Genomic DNA, 21,597 nt, shown 5'->3' on the forward strand with positions numbered 1-21,597 from the left:
CAGAAATAATGTCTGAAGGGATCAAGTCTAGCAGTCACTGCTAGACCCCTTTTTCACTCTCCCTCATCTGAATTCATCCCAACCATCTAAACTCATCTTTCTCCTCTTCTGATTTTGTAATGGAAACACAGGGTTACAATCCCTTATGATTTAAGTTTTCCTTGATGGTGGGACTCAAATCTTTCCACAAAGAAAGCAAAAAAGCATTTTGCTGTGAATAAACAGTTTATTCTGTTTATAGACAGAATAAACAGTTTATTCTGTTTTATTTTGCCACCAAGAAGCTTCATAACCTGCTCTGAAAAGTTTTAAATTCTGCTCTCCATTTCATAGCTGAATATCTCAGTCACTCACTTTTCTCAATTCTGAGGTTTTGGGGAGTTATTTAATGATTTTTTTCACTTAATTAACATACTTCCTTGATGTCATTACAAGGCTTATTAACAAGATGGGTCATCTGAAAGTGACTTGAGAATCGCCATAGTTTACACTTTTCTAAAGAGCACTCTTGTTAGTGCTGGTACCACTGACATTCCCTGGCAGAACAGAATGTGGATTCATCAAGTGAACTAGGAATTCACTGTGGAACCTCTGTTTCAGTTTCACAATCAGCACCTGAAAGCAATGGTTGCTAAGCCGTATTTTGAGGCATTGGTTAGGTATTGGTAGAATATTGAAATTAATCCTGCACACCTGTGGTCATTAATTTCAATGCAAGTTAAACCAATCTGAACCCCAGTGATCCAAACACAATATGAACAATGTGAACACCAGTGAAGGACTACGAAAGAGCTGTTCACATAATTGGTTCTGAACATTTTTGTTTACAGTTTAGCAGTGTGTTGCCTGAGTGCTAATGACTTGGACTAGTCTCATCATAGTTGGAATATATTAATAAACCCAAGTTCTTGCCCAATCCTTTTGAGCAATGACAGAAACAGAAGTAGGAACTAAGTATGGAAGCAAATGTAGCAATAATGGATTGAGCCTGTTACTAACGTAGGCAGCCTATTTATAATTGAATTGCATGTTGGTTTGTCATCCAGTTGCATGTTGATTTGTCATGCATTTCATCTAAATTTAAAAGTAAAAAGTTGAAAAGGGAAACAAAGACGTGTCAAATGGGAGGCACTTCACTTATTTTGTTTCCCATGCCATTACATTGTTCACCCCTGAATGTAACCTTTGGTTTCTTCTATCCAGACCTATGTCTGAAAAGTCCAAAAAGAGAAATAAAATATATGTGTATTTCCCCAAACAATTACATCCAGCTGACATTAGAATACAGGAAAACAGCTATTTATTTTCCTAGTCTTTATTATTTCAATCAAGTTTTGTACTGTCTTCTGGTGGGAAAACATGCATGAGTGAAGTATCTGTGGGATTGCATGTCTTTCAGAAACAACACAGACAAAAAATTTTTGAATGCTTTTTAATTCCAAGCAGATATTAAGACTAAAATACATGTGGGTTCCCTGTTTCCATCAGGACACAAGAAGGATTACTACACAAATCACTAGATATTTTTTCTTCACTGAAGCAATGCTCTGACAAGATAGGAGGTTGTGACACAAATATGTCTTTCTGCTTTGTCATGAAAACCTAATAAGAAAAGGCACTGGCTCTTGGGAAAAATAATTTCCAGCCAGTCACATCTCAAAAATTAGCTTTATAAATAATTATAATTAATAATAATTAATTAATGTGTCATTGAATAAGGGAGCAGTTTTTACTTTTTAAATTCTACAAGTACGAAGTTTTCCAGTACACTTATTATCACTGTTGTTGTTATTGTTATAGAAGATTTAATAACACCAAGCACAGCAGGATTCTGCTATGCCAGGAGCTGAACTAATCCATAGGGTGAAAAAGACCCCACCACAAAGAGTAATATGTGTGACAACCCCTATTTCTTTTTATTGGCTCTGCACTGTGGGGCTACTCAGGAGGAACAGAAGTACAAGGAAGAGCAGCTTCTGGCCTCTAAATTATTTTTCTTGCATTTTTTCCCACTTTAATAGTACTCTCATGTATGATTCCAAAACAAACTTTTTATATGACAGTAAATGATGCAGTAACTGTCTGCATGCATTTGCTGAAAGCCTGAAAAAATACGCAGACCCTGCCTCATTCAGACCAGCTGTGGATAGTCTGGTGCCATTGCTAATAGTTTGAGCAAGGACAGAAGCAACTGCTTTCCTGATGATCAACAAGTAGAAGAGAAGATATGACGTCACAGTATGAAGATGTTTGCAACATTTTCCTAAAATTTGAATGATAAGGAAAGGATGGAGCACAAGAGGATTTCTCTTAACTTCCTGGAGGTGGAATCTGGAATCTACATGCCTTGTGTAAACTCTGAACATTTCTGGGACAGGGATAGGATTCCCCCCATTTAACCTGAGCTATGCAAAATTTATGCACATAGTCTATGATAACCATCTAGCTTTCTTCTCCAAGGACAACAGAGAAAGATCTGCAGTGGGAAAATCAGATCAATTGAGAGAGTTAAAGTTATATAAAACCACTTTCACTGGCAAATGCAGTAAAACAATCTTTTCCCTATACCTATTCAATATTCCTTTTTGTGTATGTAGGGATGATATTAATTCTTTTTTCTATGCACTTAATCTGAGATGTGAAATAAGATTATTATCTAACAGGACTCCCCATTTCCTTCTCAGAATTGCGGCTTCTCAGAAGGAAATACCACATCCTGTCAAATCCCCACTCTCTCTATTCTTGATACATGACATTGCATTCAGCTATCTCAAAAAGTTCCCCTGAAAATTCTTCTATTGAGCAACTGCATCTGTATCAGGGCTTACATTTAGATGTTTAAGATGTTATTTTTTATAAAAGATTGAACATAACTGCTCAGAAATAGGTACACCCCCCCTCCAAAAAAAAAAAAAAAAAAGGTTGAACTAGCTTTGAGTCATGTGTAGCCTTTATAGTAAATACAAACAAGCATTTTCATAGTATCCTAGAATACCAGGTTGGAAGGTACCTCAAGGACCACCTGCTGCAATTTTTGTTAGAAAAAACACTAGATGGCTGGCACCTTCTCCAGCTGACTCTTAAAAGTGTCAAAACTGGGGAATTCCACTTCCCTGGTGAGATTATTCCAATGACTTCTTGTTTCTGTTGTGAAAAATGTTCATCTTCTGTCCAGATAGAATCTCAATTGCTGACCTCTAGTTGACCTCTACATATTCTGTTATTCCTCATCATACATCATGACTAATTTTCCTCTTCATCACTGCCTGTCTTTACAAAACAGTCTATTGACATCCATCGTAATTCTTCAGTCATGTGAGCTGTCCCACCATGGTTCAGTTGTTCCTGTGATATCCTAACTTTCTGACTGATGCATGAAGTTCCAGTTCCTGCTGTTTGTTCCTCAGACAGCATGCATTGATCAACACACACTTGATGTGTCAGGTGGCTGCCTTCTGGCCAAATAAGGAAAATTTGTCACTACTCTGTTGGCTGGACATATTCCACAGTTGGTTGCAATGGTGTGTGTTGCCATTTTGGACCCCAGCCCCCCCAGCCAGAGTCCTCATGTTTAAAGCCAAGCTCACTAAGTTGTCCAGCGTGCTACTGAAGATCTCCCTTCTGCTTCCAGAGAGGTGGATTCCATCCCTTCCAAATAGGCCACTGTCATCAAAGAATATCCTGTTCTCAGGCCAGCAGATGGGTGCCTCAATAACCCTTAACAGTGTGTCACCCACTGCAAGCATTTGTCATTTCCTTCTGTGGCATCCACCGCCTGCTGCTGGTATTGTTTCTCCTCACACACCTTGTTCATAGCTGTCTACAGCAGTTAAAGCTTCATATCTGGTTTTGGTTGCAGTGCTGGAAGGTGGGGAATGAAGCAGGGTCAGGCTTTTGCAGCTCACAGGGGTCAAAGATGTCACATTCTCTGTGTTGTCTGCCACAGGTGTATGGTTCTGAAACCACTTATCTATCTCCATCTCAGCCTCTCTCGTACTGCACAGCCTTTTAACTTTTTCCTGCAACTCAGCCAGCTGATGCAACACCCTGTGCACATCCTCTACAGATTTATCTTTTCTCCAGAAAAGTGTGGGCACTCATTGCAACATATTGCTTCTACTGAAGTCTCCTTTCTTACCAGTCCCATCTGCAAGGAAGCCTCAAACATCTCAGAGGCTTTCTCTGTGGAGCCATTGGTTTTATATCTGAGGCATGTGCCCGCCATCATGACACAGACTTTAGAGCATTTCCCTGGGCTGTGGGCCCACAGGCAGGGTGCACAGACCTTCTCACATGCCCTTTGTGCAGGCAGCTGCACTCTCTCAAGCCCTGTTTGCCCCCTCAATCCCCATCTGCCCATCACATTTCTCCCCAGGGTCATTTCAGTCTCCTGGCAAGGTCTGAACTGCAGAAGCCTCTCTCAGGAGAGCTGCTGGCTGAGGCAGGAGCTCCCTGCCCTGCCTTGGGTATTCCTGACACCAGGAACCTCCCTGGACCCTTTGATCTAAGCTCAAAGGGTCTAAGCCATGCACCTTACCATTGCCACCCCTGCATGCCTCAATGACTTCCCTTAATATTCAAGAGCAGATAATTTCTACTTTTCTCAAGTTATTAAATTAAGAATTTTAATGGGAAAATAAATGGTATACATTTTAATCTAGCCTGCAACCAAAACAATTATAAGTAAGGCAGAAACTCTCTATTTGACAGCTGATAAATTGCAGCCTGAGGCCTCAAATAACAGCTCAATCAACTCAAAACTGTTCCTTTAAGAAAAGCTGTTTTTCTTCCTGGTCCCTATAAACCTGTTAGCAGCCCTCAACTAGAGAACATGTATCAGCCTTTGCAGATTGGCAGGCTGTTACAGCATTACAGACAGCAAACAAGTTTTCACAGAAATTGCATCTTCTGGCAATTCACAAGGGTCTTATGCAAGTGGTGAAACAACTGTAGAACTCTGTTTAAATATACATAGGAATTACTGAAGAGAGCCTTTAGCTGGCCAAATGTACAGGTTGCTTTTTCACTCTTGTAGGCAGCAATAATATATTTAACTATTTTAGTAAACTTCACATATACTGACACACAAGACACGCACACCTCCCAAACATATACCAGGTCACGAAGTGCAAATGGCTAAAGTTAGCCAACAGAGACATAAGTAAATTCAAAGGAATTAAATAATCCTTGCTAAAGACAAAGGAATTTAAAAATCCTTCCAGGATCTCAGATATAGAAATTAAACACATTCATACTCACAGTGAAGAAAAGCTGTCAACATACACCTGGTCATGCAGATAAGCACTGCACTGTAGAGATACCTCAGGGACTAAGAAGTGGGCAGACTAAGAAACAGAGCTTCTCACTAACAAAAATATTCCTAAGATGTAATATGAGTTGTAGGCTCCTAACAAAGTAAGCTTAGATCCACCTCAGACTTTTGCAGTTCAGAGTACAGGTCCAGTATTTATTAGTAATTTTTTACAGCACTATCACCAACACAAGGAACAACAGGTGAACAACAGCCCAGGAGAAAGACTATTGGTGACCCTTCTGTCCACCTGTGTGCTTGCTTCCCTGCAGGCATGACTAATTGGCATGCCAACAAAAGTTGTGGGAAATGCAAGTTTTTGTAGAATCATGGAATGGTTTGTGTGGAAAGGGACCTACAGAGATCATGTGATTCAACTCCCCTGTTCAAGCAGGAACTTAAAACAGAGTTCTGTGAAAACTGTAAAGTTGAAGTGAGGCTCCAAACCACATTAGTAATGGAAGTAGAAAAAAAATTACTAAATAAGGGAAACTGTGGTGTAGATGCCAGCATGCCAATGGTACTTTTTATTTTCTGTACTTCATGCTGCGCTCCAACAAAGATTACTTTTTGTTCTCTGGTTAAAAACAACTTACAAAACATGTTCATCTACCACTGTCAACAGGAAGGCAATATGGACTATATCCAAATAAAGATTTCAATAACTACTTCAGGATTTCAGTGAGTATTTGGGACTTAACAGACAAATTTAATTAAAAATAAAACCAAACCAGCAAAAAAGATCCCCAAACTTGCTCACCCACAAGACCAGAATGTGAGCTGATAAGATATCTCTATCTTCAGCTTAGAACCCTGAACTCCTGTTGCTGCCATCCTGTTCACACCCAATAGTTCTGTGCCCTGGAAAAGTAAGCATGCTGCTCAAGCCTAGGAGATTCCAGAGACACACGAGGCACTCCTGTGAAATCAATCTCGTCTAACAGGCCCAGAGCACAATCAACACAGGTAGATTATTTCAAAACACAGCACTGATGACATTAATTTCATTTAGCTTTGTGGACACTGAAAATGGTGACACATTTTCAGCCCTTAGCCAGAGCTAATGAATTGCTCACCATAGTGAGGTTCTCTGTCATCTACACGCCTAATCACCAGAGAATCACCAGGAAGACTTTGAACCATCTACACTGAGTTATTTTGCTAGTGGAGGCAGTAGCTGTTTCATATAAAACCCTTAGTCTTGATTCAGAAGCAGAATCAGTCATTTTCACATCCCAAATGAGCACCCTATCTACTAGATTGCAGAGCCAAGCTCCATTGTGCTTGCGCTCTTGGCACCTTCTTTAACATCCTCATGCAGCCTCTCTGCTGAAGGCTCAACCCTTCCTCGACAGTGGCTGCAGGCAATACAGCAGAATATTGAAGAAGTTGGCACCTCTTTACCTGGTTGCTATTCACTTATTTTTAACTCCAGGTACACAAAATTACCCATCTGCAGCCTGTATAACATTGGATGATCAATGTCACCCAGAGTGGTCATTTCCTTTTTTACTGGTAGTAGAGCTTCTTCCCACTCCTTAACCTCTGCATTTCTTATTGTTCCACCTCCTGAATCTCCCATTTCCTCATCCCACTGGGAGATTACAGCCACCGACTTTTGGCTTCTGGATTCACTGTAAAATTTGTAAGCCTATCAGCTAAGTGAGTGTCCATCATCAAAGTCTTAAGGTCTTACCCACCAAATGAGTTTATCCTTTCTGGCTACAGTCTTCCTTATAAATCCACAGTTGATTTCTTCTGAAGGCTGTAGAAAAGCTTCAAAATGTCAAGTGAGATGACATTTTTCGACAACAAGCTTGACAACAACCTCTGTCATGGAAAATTAGCCTAAAAAGACTCATGAACTAATCTTCATCTTCCACCTTTTCTCAAATGACAAAAAAAAAAAATCCACAAACCATAACAAACAAAAAAAACCCCAAATCAAAATAAAAACCAACTCACCCACACACCAAAACATGCGATGAACCAAAAGGAAGATCTCAATCAGAGACAAGTATTATGCTCCAAATGAAAGCATCAAGTATGATGCACACTTTTGACCCAATTATCCTTTAGCAGATAATTACCCTGCTTATTCCTGAGCAGGGCACTCCCTACCAGGATTGTTCTGTTGTTCATCTTGCATGACAAGAGCCGTCTGTGAGAGCAATCACAAAACAGAGGAAGGAAGACAGGTAAGTACTGTTGTTCAAGGTGTCTTTGGGAGAGGAACAGCAGTGTTCTGCTGTGCCAAAAATAATTTCTCATTTGGTCTGCCTCTCTGCAAGAGGTTCTGTTCCACATCAACAGTCCTCCCAATAATGGTTTCTTGGTCTTCTGTTTATTGATTTTTTTTTAACTCAAGCCATTCTCATTAAGCAAGAGGTCTCAAAGTAATTTGAAATGTAATAGTTTGGGTTGGAAGGAACCTTTAAAGGTCATCTAGTCAAAGCGCCCTGCAATGAGATCTCTTCAATTAGATCAGGTTGCTGAGAGCCCTGTCCAGACTGATCTTGAATGTTTCCAGGGATGGAGCACCTAACACCCCACCAGGCAGCCTGTTCCTGTGTTTCACCACTCTCATTGTAAAAAATTTCTTCCTTATATCTACTCTGAATCTACTCTTTTTTATTTCAAAACAATGAGACCTTGTCCTATTACTACAAACTATTAAAAAGTCTGTCCCAGTCTTGTTTTTAAGCCTTCTTCAAGTATTGAAAGGACTTCCTGGAGCCTTTTCTTCTCCAGGCTGAACAACCCCAGCTCTCTCAGAGCTGTTTCATTGCTTTGACCTTTTTTGTGGCCTTCCTCTGTACCCCCTCCATGTCTCTCCTGTGCTGAGGACTCCAGAGATGAATGCAGTACTCCAGGACAGGATCACAGATTAAGTGATACTTATTTCTCACTTCACCTGTAAGAGAGAAGTAGCAATATGTTTATTGATATAAACAAGCAACATCACAAAGTCTGATAGTAAATATGACAGTGGTTTAACTGCTAATTAACATTTAATTAGATTTAAGATTTAAGTGTTAATTAAGATTTAATTCAAGGTACACTTAGTTTTTGTTACATAAAGGTCAGAGTCAAACAAAACTGTCAGGGACACCCTCCTGTTGAGTCATAAGGTTCAGGAAAATGTTCCTGCTAAAGGGGAGACCATGCAATTCACTCCCATGCAGGACAGCTCAATGGGCCCAGGCTGTCCACTGTACATGGAATAAGAAGATTGACTTACATACCAGATGTATTTTGGGTTGTTGCATGCTCAACTAGTTTTGAGCTGTTGGGAAAACTAACTGCCCTTAGTTGTTGAGCAAGATTTAGGGCCCTTAGCTATTGGATTGATATCTGTAAGCCAGACACGGCCATCACAACCACCACTGGTGGCCATTACTTAAGCAGAAAAAGGCAGGATGGGAACCACATTGTCACAATGGTGTCCCACAAGAGAAAAGCAGAAGGGCAGAATCACCTTCCTCAATCTAGTGGCCACACATCTTTTGATGCAGCCCAAGATGCAGTTGTCTTCCTGGGCTGCAAGTTCATTCATAGCTAAGTCCAACTGCTCACCCAGCAGTGTATCCACAAGTTGTCTCAGCAGGCTGCTCTCATTCCTTTCATCCCCCAGCCTGCATTGGTATCAGAGATTGCCCCAGCCCAGGTAGAGAACCTTGTACTCGGCCTTGTTGATCCTCATGAGATTCCCATAGGACTACTTCTTGATCTTGTCCAGCTCCCTCTGGATGGCATCCTGTTCTTCAGGGCTGTCAAATGCACCACTGAGCTTGGTGTAATCTACAAATTTGCTGAGGGTGCACTCAACCCCACTGTCTATGCCATTGACAAAGGTATTAAATACTACTAATCCCAATTTGGAATCTATTTAATACCAATTTGGTATTAAATACTACTGATCCCAATTTGGAAGCCTGATGACACCACTGATCACTAATCTCCAATTGGATATTGAACCATTCAGCAGTAGTCTCTGGTTGTGGAAATCTGGCTCTTCCTAAAAATTTGTTTTGGTAACCCTGTAGCTTTAGAATAAGCCAAAAGTAACTGAAGAGCTGATCTTTTGTTTTACTGACAGAAAAGTTCTTAAGAAGACATTATTCTTCTGAACAGACCTCATGAAAATGGCAGACAGGCATGTGAACTGCAGATGTGCAAATTAATCTGGAATACATAAATTGAAGCCTCTTTTCCTAGAACTGCCCACCCACTCTGTGTAAGGATCTACTTACATGGAAGATGAGTGTCTAAGTAAAAGCCTGTAAGAGTTTATGGTGACCTGGTGTGCTGACTTGGGCTGGGATGTGTTGCGGTGTGTTTTAAACTTTCAGATCCCTTCCCCAGGTGTGCCAATACCGGTCTCCCTTCCCCCCTCGCCCCCTTGCTGAGTGAGTCCTGTCAATCAGGCTTAACATTCCAACAAGGTGTTGTGCGGTTGGGCAAGTTCAAAGGATGCCCCTCAGGCCCAGAGGTCATTGGCCTGTCTAGGTGTCCCTCGTCCCTTGAGATGCCGCCCCCCCCCCCCCACCTGGTTGGTGGCTCACCTGTCCCCTCCCCTCCCCCTGAGCTTAAAAGGTGAAGCAGGCCATGCGGTCGGGATTCTGTTGGAGCTCTTCCCAAGATTCAGACCTCTGTAACCATGGAATAAACCACTGGATATAACCCTCCAGCAGAATCCTCTCCTTTTTTCTCTTCACCTTCGCCTGAAGCCTTCTTCCTGAGGTAAACGGAGTTCCTATCAAGCCTGGACTTGTTTAGTGCCCGGCTGCAACCACCAGCAAGCTAAAGGTGTCTCTGGGGTGATACATCACAGATGCCACCTTTGGCATAGCAGCGAGGGTCAGACTGGCCCAGGCACAATCTAACTGGTAATATTGGGATTAAAATTCCAATAGGGATGGTTAACTATCTTCACAGTGGCTGACATGGGGTTGTGTTTTGGATCTGTGCTGAACAGAGTTGATAATACAGAGATGTTTTTGTTATTGCTGAATAGGGCTTACACAGAGCCAAGGCCTTTTCCACTTTTTGTACCACCACTCTGGCAAGGAAACTGGGGGTGCATGGGAGGTTGGGAGTAGACACAGCTGGGACAGATGACCCAAACTGACCAAAGGGAGTTTCCATACCATATGACATCATTCTCAGTATATCAAGCTGGAGAGAAAAAGGAGGAAGGGATGGGAGAGACACAACATATTTGAAGTGATGGCCTTTGTCTTCCCAAGTAACTGCACATTGCACATGATGGAGCCCTGCTCTCCTGGAGATGTCTGAACACACTTACCTGCCAATGGGAAGCAGTGAATTAATTCCCTCATTTGTTCTGCTTGTTTGCAGAGTTTTTGCTTTCCCTATTAAACTGTCTTTTTCTCAGCCCATGAGTTTTCTATCTTTTATCCTTCTAATTCTCTTTTCTAATCCTGCCGGTGAGGGAGGCAGTGAGTGAGCATCTGCCTGGGGCTTGGCTGCTGAATGGGGTTAAACCATGATCATCCTTGTTTGGTGCCCAACATGGTACTTGAAGGGTTTGAGATAATGACAGATTTCATTGGATGTGCTAGACTGAATTTATATCTGTTAGTGCTGTTTAGCTGGTAATGAGTGGGCACCTATTCTTGCCATGGGGCTCACTTTCCTGACTGCATGTCGGAGCCTAGTGCTACTTAGTGACTGTTTTTTGCTTTTGCTGCTTGCTGTAGTGTTCTGCTACTTCTCACCTTATTGAATTGTGCCTGGGAACATCTTGATAACAGCCATGGTGATATTTGCCAGCTTGGGCTGGCAGGTGGCCAGGGTGCTCCTGCTGGTTTTGTGCTGCTGCACTGGACAGGCTGGAACATTGCTCTGAACCTGAGCTGAAGTTCAGAGGAAGCAAACAACTGCTGGTGCTTGGTTGCTGGCTGGGGTTAAACCACGACATCTGGTCAATTAAGGCAATGGAGCACTGAAGAGAGCTGGCTGTTGGACCAGTGCAAGTGGTCACTGCACTCCCACAGATATAATGAACACGAGGAATGGCTGGGAAAGGAACAAAAAAGACTGTTTCAGTTAGAAGATAATTCCTATCCAAGAAAAGGGAAAGGAAGGCAGCTAATGTTACATTTGTGTTTTACAATTAGTAATCTGAGAGCATTGCTAACAGAACATGAGTGATTTCCCTGCACCATATTCCAGTAGCTGACCAGTGAGGAAAAAGAAAGGAGTGAAGAAAGATGAAGGTACCAGGGGAGCACCAATGTGAGATCAGGATGCACTCTCATTCATTTATGAAAAGTAATATTTAATGTGGTTGTCAGTACTCAGGGATCAAAAAGGGGTTTTTTTCTAAGGGTATGAAGTCTCCATGTGATATGTCAACAGTCTAAGAAACACACTCCCAAGCTGACAGGAATTCAAGAAGCTGAAATTCTCTAGAGGGTTCTGCTACATTGTATGTAAAGCAGGTACTGACATTCCTGCAAATATTCTGGGTCACAAAATGAAGTTTAAAACCACATGTTGATAAAAAAAATACAGGCACAGATAGAGCCAGACAAGCAGACTTCCATGTTTGCACCAGCAATAGAAGATGTTATCCTGACATGCACACCCATAATAAATAGATAGATGACAGAACAGACTGGATTAATCTGACAAGGAGACACCTTCTCTAATATCCTGTTGGAACTGAAACACTGTGGAGCAGAAGGGCAGTGGTTACATTAGTTGTGTGTTTGGAAAAAAATGTCCTTGTTGGGGAAGCATGAAATTTGCTTCCAGTAAATGAAATGGGGAAGGATTTGAAAGGTCATCCCCTCCACAAATAACAGAATAAATGCTCACATTAGCCCCTACAATATCTTTGTTGTGTTCCTGCCCTCTAATAAATCAGAGTTCAGTTCATGTTCAGTATCAGTATTCTCTGATATATAAATAGACAAAATTATAAGGTAGTGTTTAAAATAAAAGCTACCACCAAAAAATTTCAAATGGACATTGCCTGATCAAAGCAGGAGTAAAAGAGAGGCACTGTAGTTTTACTCTGTTTTTCTCTATACAGTTCCTGAATTACTGACCATTTTAAGAGGAAACCTATAAATATATATGGAAAAAAAAAACAGACTACAAAGATAACACACCGAAATAATAACAAGTGATCAAAGAGGCAAAAAATTTCCAGTTATCATGGAAGAAAGTTGCAAAATCATTCATGTACATAAAGAAAGTAAAATGTTATGGACCCTTTATAAGCATATACAAGCACAAAAGTTGATTAGGTTCTTTGGTAGAATGATGTTCACATTACAACATATCATCACCTTCCATGGTATTATGCAGTCTTCTTGGGAAACCTCATGATTATTAAATCACTGTGGAAATAGGAATTGTTTTTAAGTTAGCTGGGAAATAAATATTCCTCAAAATTAAAGTAATAAAATATGGCAGCATACCTTGCCTTTCTGGTATCCTACACAGATAAGCTGAAATTCTGTTCAAATGTTCAATTGAAACAGACAGTTTCTATCCACAGTATCACCCAGGGAGTTAAAACACTTAGGCACCTTCACTCTTCCCAAAAACAAAAAATCAAATGAATGCAGTCTCATCATGCAGCAGAGGAGCCACTCATCCTGCCTGCACCCAGCACATGGCAATTTCGCAGTGTCACTGTGTGCTCCCAAAGCAAAGGAAAAGCAGACCCTCAACACCAATAAACATCAGTTAGTTCTGGGTCCTGGTGCCAGAAGAACTTCTGGGGTTTCTTTGCAATCTCATATTCTAGAGCCACCCTAGAGGAAACCAGGAATTCCCCTCCCATTCTGCTGCCCCATCACCCAGCCACCCCCATCATTCCTTTGTGGGCATTTTCCTGAAGGCCAAGGAAAGTGTGATCCTTTCTGGCACACTGGCTGGTGAGGGCACAGAGGGCACACATCTGCCACTGGCAGCCCCCAGTTTGACAATGAAAGTGCTCCCTTTGGACACAGGGCTTTGAGGCACTGCATTTCCCACGTGCATGGAAATGATATCATAGCATAGCATAGGATATAATTTCTTGTCAGGTGCTGTGGAGGGCACTTTAAAGATCAAGTCCATCAAAGGCCCTCTAGAAATAGCACTGGCATAATCATACTGCATCACGGTGGAAGAAATGGGATAGAAGACTTCTTGATGTCACTTTGTTTTACCCCAGTGTCTAGTGTGTCTCACACAATTTGCGAAGAAGCACTTTCCAAGGGCAGACTGGATGCATTTGGAAATGCCCCTCTGTCCTGGCATTCCAAAGAGAGAGTCAGAAATAAGGCACCTATGCTCTGACTGAGAACTTGGAACTACAAACATCCATTCCTGATGTAAGAACCCAGCTCTGCATTTTGAAATGAAAATACACTGTGCTTTCTGAGACTTGGTTGTGTCACACTTCACCACAGTCTACAACTGAGTTCAAAGACTTTGTGAAAATAGACAAAGACAACAAATTCAGTCCTTAGCTTCTTGAGAGCTGCACTGGTGTTCACAGCTGATTGTACAGCTTTTCTTGACTACCTCTATAGTGAGAATCAAACCAAGAACTTTTTACAATGAGGATTCTCAGGTATTGGAATAGGTTACCCAGAGAAGTTGTGGAGGATCCACCATTGAAGATGTTCAAAACTGAACTGGACAATGTCCTGAGCAATCTGCTCTAGTTGACCCTTCAGAAGGACAGGGTGGACTAGATTCCTAGACAGCTCTCCAACTGGAATGATTCAGGGAAATTTATTTTGCTTTGCAATTAATTATGATATTTTGATTTCCTATTTTTTCATGAAAGCAGACAGCTAAGAAATGAAAAGTGGCAGTATTAACATGACTTGAAATAAAACATGAAAAAATTGTAATTTCTCTTGTGTAAACTAAACCTTCCAAACAATAGCACATCCAAGCTAGAATTCCTGACAAGGTTTTCAAGAAATTGGGAAAACCTATATGAAATGCTATCTCATGGCATTTTATTTCAAATAACATAGAATGTAATTTGAAAGATCTGCAAAAGATCTTTGCAGTTGTATACGGAAATTATTTTAGGCTAAAGGGATTTATTGAAAGGACAGAAATCACAAAGATATTTTCTACCTATGAAACACAAAGTAGATAGAGATTTTTAATTAAATGTATGCTTGGAAATAAATACTCACAGAGCTGAGAAAGTAAAAAGTGCTAAATTTGTTGACATCCCTTCCTCCTTATTTCATAATAATTTACACGTCACAGGTTTATTTTAAGACTACATTTACCACCCAGACAACTAAGCATGAGTTAGCAAAGCATGAACATGAGTCAACAACACAGCCTTGTGGAGGCGACAGCCAACAACATTGGAGGCTGCATTAGCAAGATAGTAGCCAGTGCTTTAAAGAAAATCATTATCTTCCTCCTTTCAGCAGACCTCATCATCACTGTTTGCCACTGTCATTTTAAGACAGAGGTGCCACAGACTCCCTGAGGATGGGCCCAGCCATGCTCAGGTTGGATCCTGCTGGCATTGGCTGTGACCAGCTGAGGCCAGGCCTGGTTTCTCCTCACAGAGGCCACCCCTGCAGGCCCTCTACCAAACCTTAACATTTATGAGGGAAAAGTCATGATGAAGTAGTCAAATACTGAGGCAGGTTGCCCAGAGGCTGTAATATGTACCCTTGGAGGTAAGTCCAACTCATCTGGGCAAAGCCCTGAGTGACCTGGCCTAGCACCCACAGCAGCCCTGCTCTGAGCAGGGCACATGTGAGATGAGTGACAAAGGATCCTTCCAACCCAAGTTACTCCATGATTCTACAAAACTGTTGGAATCACTTCTAGGCTCAGTAAATGTTTGAAAGACACAAAAATACAGAGACCAAGCAGAAAATGTTTGCTAGCATTACTGCTAGCAAGGGGACAGCTTTACCTTTCAGAATAAATAAATATTACCACAGAGTTTGTGAGCAGAGATAGCAGGCAGCCACGGGCAGAACAGAAGAAGAGCCCTGCTCCAAGTAGAGGGAAATGGAGGCTGAAGGGGCAAACTGAAGAAGAGTTTTCAAACAAAAAAATAAAAGACTGTGAAGCAGGGAGCTTCACCAATGAGGCACATGTTCATTTTTAATTTTGAACACTGAGCAGAAGGTCACACATGCAAGAAACTGCATTTGCTCTCCCTACCCTGGTGTCCCTCAGCTAGGAGCTGGCTCAGCCCTGGAGCCATTGTGACACTTAGGCCACAACCAAAGTCAGGTCTGTATTTGTGAGCCTGCCTGGGCTTTTCCTAAAAGACACCTGGGCTGAATTATTCTTCTTGCTTCTTGCAGGGTAAAAACACCTCAGAGACAGACAGTGGAGCACGCTGTGGAAGAGAGAAGGTTCTGGTACTGCAGTTTTGGAGTGGGGTTGAGCCTGGGTCTCCTGCTCTCTTGAGAAATGATCTGACCTTGAGTGCTGTCCAACAGAGACACAACTCAGTCACCTGAATGGTGAACAATCTGCTTGTTATTTTGCTTTTCAGGTTTTTCTGTTATAGCTGCTCTTGCCTGGCTTATGTGGACTTCAGGTGGGATGTGTCAGGCATAGTCTGACAACACCTAGAGATAAGGCCACTAGGAATATTAGAAATTAATTGATTACAGGGCTGGGTCCCTGCAGATGTTGAAAAGAGGAAAACACAACCCACTTAAATGTGGGGCACCAGCTATCCCTGTCAGCTGTCTTCTCAGGCATGTCAAGGATCTATCAGCTTGTTTGACCATCCAAATAAAATGTCCCAACAATGGAGGTCCCCATCTTTCTTCACTTGCACCATCATTCAGTGGATTTTTTCCACATGATGATGAACAGTAATTGAAGTCTTTTGTCTTTTCTCTTGTACTTGCTTCAATCAAGGTGAGATTGATTCCAATAAGGATAGGCTCTAGCTCCTATATATAATTAAATCATAATGATAAGTGCATAATTAAATCATAACAAGATACAACAGGAGCTGAATAAAATAATATCTTATAATTTCAACAAACAAATATAACGGTAATTACATAAATCTATTGTAAGGTTGTCTACAAGTACAAAGTCACAATAGGTTCTCAAACAGGCATATCCATTCCCTCAGAGTATTCCCTCCCATACTCTGTTCTCCAGGGGATAGACTGCAGCTCTATTGTGATTTAATTCTGACACAATAATTGGGTATATAGTATATACCATAGCATTGTGCATTGTTAAAACAAAAACTGTGCCTTTACTGCTGGTTGGGTTATAAATGAAATTAACTAGGTAACACCAAGAGTGGAACTTGCATTATGTCAAGTTACCTTTTGAATTTCAGTGGGCAAATTGCTTTCATCTCCTTTATCATTTCTGCTGCAGTAAATTGCACCCACAACTGAGAAGCATGTGTGGTGCAGAATATCCTAGAGTCACCATACTGATTGGCACAAATAAAGAAGTGACAGTGTTGCGTTCCAGTGTGGGAAACTGCAAGGAGTTCTTTTAAAAATAGATGGTCAGGAACAAAATTTGGCCAAAGGAGGCAAACATTGTGTCTGAGAACTGTTTGTTGGTAATGAAAGAGAAAAGTAAAAAGGGGTTACCCTATTAAAGAGGGCTAGAGAAGACAGAGCAGGAGAAAGAAAAATGGGAGGGAGATGGGGAAAGAGGGAGAGAGAGAGGAGACAGAGGGAAAAAGAGGGCATTATTACCACCGGAGGTCGGGGAGCACCTGGACATCCACGAGGTGGGGGCTGTGCAGGCTGCCTGCTGGGGACAGCCCCCGTGGCAATGGGACACCGGACACGCGGTGCGGGGCACTCAGGCAGGAGGTGCAGAGGCCTGGACAGGATCGCAATGAGGACCACAGTGGTGGGCAGGCCTGGAGGTGGGCAAGGCTGGATGCAGGGGGCTCAGGCAGGGATGCAGAGACGAAGCAGGCAGAGCGTCGGTCAGGGACACAGAGAGGTGGGACAGACATGAGGGAGAGCAAGAGCCAGCAAGGGCAGAAGAGCCAAAATGCAGGACTCCAAAAGCAAGTTCAAAAAGCTTGCAAAGAGTAAGCCAAAGGACACAACAGCTCCCAAAGCTTGTGATGCAGTTATTTTTATGGCCCTGGCTCCTCCCCAAAACTGCATGGTCACAAGAGACCACTGGCCCAGTCCAATGTCCCACTGCAGTCCTTTGGCAGAGAGCTTTTGCCATCTGACTGCAGAGTGTCTCTGGAGTACAGCATCTTCGATGTTCCCCTGCTGACTGCCTGTCCCAGGTTGAGACATGACATGGTTGCCAGGCAAAGTCTTCCCAGAGACAAGGCTTTGCTCCATCTTCTCCTAGCTGCCGCCTGGACATGGCACACATGCATCCCTCCCCCATGTGCCCCTGACAACCATTAGTGAGGCACAGCAAAACTGAACTGGCTCCTCACAGAGGGCCTCCACCTTGTGGGTTGAGTTTGTTTATGTGTGAACCAAATTTAATTTGTGCTGGTAATGATTGCTCCAGAAAGAAGGATAACTAGTCCTTCGATGATTAGTTTGATCTTCAGATGCATGGCATCATTATCAGTATCATTCCTGGGAAGAGAAAACAATATGAGTCCTGGAGTGGTTAGTCCAGACAGTGGCTCAAGGTGTTGAACAGCTTGGGCTAGTGACAAAAGTCTTTTCCCACTCAGGATATCTCTGTTCTGTCTCTTTAAATGCAGCTGAGTTGAACAGTAAAGATCGCTTTGGTCTGTCAGGGGCAGTTTGGCCTTAACATTCCTCAGGTAGAATCTCAACTTTCAATTCATTAAGTGCTTGCCATACTACTGTTGCTGCTTCCTCCGCCTTTTTGGTGGACAGCTCCGGCGATTACAGTTACCCTCCATAAGTGGGATCCCCTCTGAATTTGCCTTACCAGTTTTGCAAAATTTAGAACAGCAGTGGTTAAAGGCATGGAATATCAAAACCCAGAATGTTTTCAATACGAATTTTAATTGCAGAGTGAGAAGCTGACATCAGCTTCTCGATACCTCCTCCTCTTGTTTTACCCAATCACACTCCGCAAGCATTGCCTCTGCCTGTGCTCACCTGTTGTTGTTATATTTCTAGAGTCCCATACCTTGGTTTGGTGTTTTCTTATGGCTGTAGATCTTCACATCACTGACTCCTTCTTCTGCATGTTGTTCCTTCTTAGCCAGGACTCCTCTCTGGCCAACTGTCATGGTTTGAGCCTGGCACAGAGCCAGTGCCCCCCATGAAAATGCCTTCACCCTGGTGTCTGCTGTGAGATGTGACCAGGAATAAGCAAAACAGGCTCTAACTTAAACATAAAGAACACTTTATTACTTAAACTACAGGAAAATAGGGAAAGACTATAAGGAAAAGAAAAAAAGAAATTGAAAACCTTACAAAAAAAAACTTTCCTCCTCCCCACTCCCTGACTTTCCCAATCCGATACATTCTCCCAAATCAACTGCCCAGCCTTGGCCCCACACTTTAGTATACTCAAACTGCAGTTCATGAAGAGGAAAGGAGTCCTTCTTGTTCCATAGGCTTCTCCTGGAAACACACTGAAACCTCGTGTGCTTCCTTGTCACTTTAGCACCGCCCGGAAAAAGTTTTTTTGCCGCTTGTGACATCTTCTTTTCATGTTCAGTGCTCTCACTACTGACGGCATAGACCAGAGCTGCTTTTAGGGTTGTCTTTCAAGGATGCCTTGTCTCACTCCAAAAAGGCACAGTCTCTGCTTTGGGACATCTGTCCCCCCCATATTTTTCTAACCTCCTGAGGCCGGGGAGTCCTCACGAATGAACCCTCCTGGTTTTGAGGCACTGCCTCCCCCTAAATGCAGTCTGTGTCACAGGAACAACTGAGTCCATGGCCACAAGAAAAGTCCAGCCAAAAGGCCACTCCAAATCATCTCTCCCCATCCAATCATCTCCACGTTCTTCGGGCCAGGTCCTTGTCTCATCTCATCTCTTATCTCCCTTCTTATTCAGCTTCGAGGAGGATTAGCATTTTTGCAAGGCCCCAATCATGAAAGAAAGGGTTAAAAGTTTTCAGTCTCTGTCTATCTCAGAATGCTGGTAGAATGCTGGTACTCCCACAGGTGCTGCTGCTCCACCGGCCAGGCTGCACTCTTCCCTCCCCTTTCTCCTCCTGGGCGGCTGCTATCACATTCAGACGCCGGCTCTCCTCTCTCTCTCTCTCTCTCTCTCCTGGGGGGGGATGGCTGCCCGAGGGCTGACTCCCTGGGATCTTCCACCCTTCCATCCTCGAAGCCCCCTCAACCCCCATCTCTGTCCAGGCCCCGGGCCTACCGCATGGCTGCCCCTCCCCCCGCCCAGCAGTAGAGGCTGGACGGGGGAAGAGATCTGACCTCTTCGAAGCGACGTCCCAAGAGAGAGTGCCAAGGGCAGTGCCCTGCTTTTAACCCCTGTGTATTCTCGGAGGTGTGTCCAAACCCCACTGGCTACACCGGGTGCCAGTCTCAAACCCAAAACCTTCATTGGTTTGACCACAGCTTCCCAGAATTCCCACTCCTTCCTGGTCAAACCACCACACCAACCCACCCCCTTTTATCCCAGCTACCTTCACTAGCCACAGCTGCAGCCCAATGAAGGACATCACAGCTGCAGCCCATCAAAATCGACTGGGACATACTGGGGCAAGGCCTATATACAGATATTGAAGTAAAATACAGATATTTTACTGGGACTCAAAGGCCACCTCTACTATACTCATCGTCCCTTTCCTGACCCTGCTGAGCTGCGAGCAGCCCCTGTGCCTGCAGCTTCTTGGAGCGCTCCAAGCAATGCATCTGCCAGCAGCCTCTCTTCCTTCTCCTGCTGGCGCTCAGCAGCGAGCAGCCTGCAGCCTACTCTCCCTTTCCCTATCGCACTCACAGCAAGCAACACTTGCTACCGAAGCCTATTTCCTCTCTCATTTAACTGATCCTGCAGTCCTTTCACCAAACCCTGCTGAGACGCAATCATTTCTCCCCTGCCTGTTTGTTGGCATACCTCTCCTTTTGGGCAAAAAATAGCAGATAAAATGGCTTTACTTTCCCCCTTCCATACCTTTTACATTTATCCATTTAAGCCCTGCCTCAGCGCTATTTGAATTAGCACATACTACACCTGGGGAAGTTGGACACACCTTATATTCTTCCCATCACTACCTGGCTGTAATTAATGGGTATGGCATTCTGCCCATGACATCAAAAAAGGGATGGCACACCCTTAATGTGAAGGGAGCAGCCATGATTTGTAAATGCTCATGGTTGAAAGAAACTACAAAAATTGGAGGGTCCACAAAAAATCACAAAGTTTTATTATACATTTGGCATGGAAATTGGAGTGCTAGTCCTTGAGCTTCTATACAAGCAGGAGGGAGGGAGGGAGGGAGGGAGGGAGGGAGGGAGGAAGGAAGGAAGGAAGGAAGGAAGGAAGGAAGGAAGGAAGGAAGGAAGGAAGGAAGGAAGGAAGGAAGGAAGGAAGGAAGGAAGGAAGGAAGGAAGGAAGGAAGGAAGGAAGGAAGGAAGGAAGGAAGGAAGGAAGGAAGGAAGGAAGGAAGGAAGGAAGGAAGGAAGGAAGGAAGGAAGGAAGGAAGGAAGGAAGGAAGGAAGGAAGGAAGGAAGGAAGGAAGGAAGGAAGGAAGGAAGGAAGGAAGGAAGGAAGGACAAACAGTAATTCACTGGAATCTCATTTTGAAACTTCCACCAAATGCAACATAACAACAAAGAGAGATTGTGCCTTCATCCAAAAAATACAAGAAACCTTGACTTGCTGGAAGTCCTATGACCAGTTCCTGGCCCTGCTCCAAGGAGTATATTTTATCTTATTAGAACTTAATATAAAGTGCATGAATAGGCCAGGCAACAGGGATAAGCATTTAGATTCTGGGAGAAGACTGGCATGCACTACCCGCTTGAACACCACTCTGAACTGAGAGTTGGTGGAGCCATCTTTCCAAGCTGTCAGGCAGATTCCCAAGCCTCAGTTTACCTAAAGGCATCGGCCTGTGCCCAGTGGGTACCCTGACTGGGTAGCTACTGCCACCAGGCCAGTTCCTAGGTTTCAACAAGTTAGGAGCTAAAGAAAATAGCTTCTAAGTGTCTGTCTGAGAAATACCTGTCTCAGAAAACTTGCGCATGGAAACAGGAATCACCAGGATCCAACCTGCCCTAAGTGCTGATTGCAGCAGGAGATATATAACCTTGCTCAGAGCCTGGCTGGCTCCTTTATACTCACAGGTGTGTCAAGCCTGTCTTCCCTAGATGGGATTGAAGAAATACCTACAATT

This window comes from Zonotrichia leucophrys, chromosome 2 (assembly GCF_028769735.1).
Source record: "Zonotrichia leucophrys gambelii isolate GWCS_2022_RI chromosome 2, RI_Zleu_2.0, whole genome shotgun sequence".
In the NCBI taxonomy this organism is placed as follows: Eukaryota; Metazoa; Chordata; class Aves; order Passeriformes; family Passerellidae; genus Zonotrichia; species Zonotrichia leucophrys.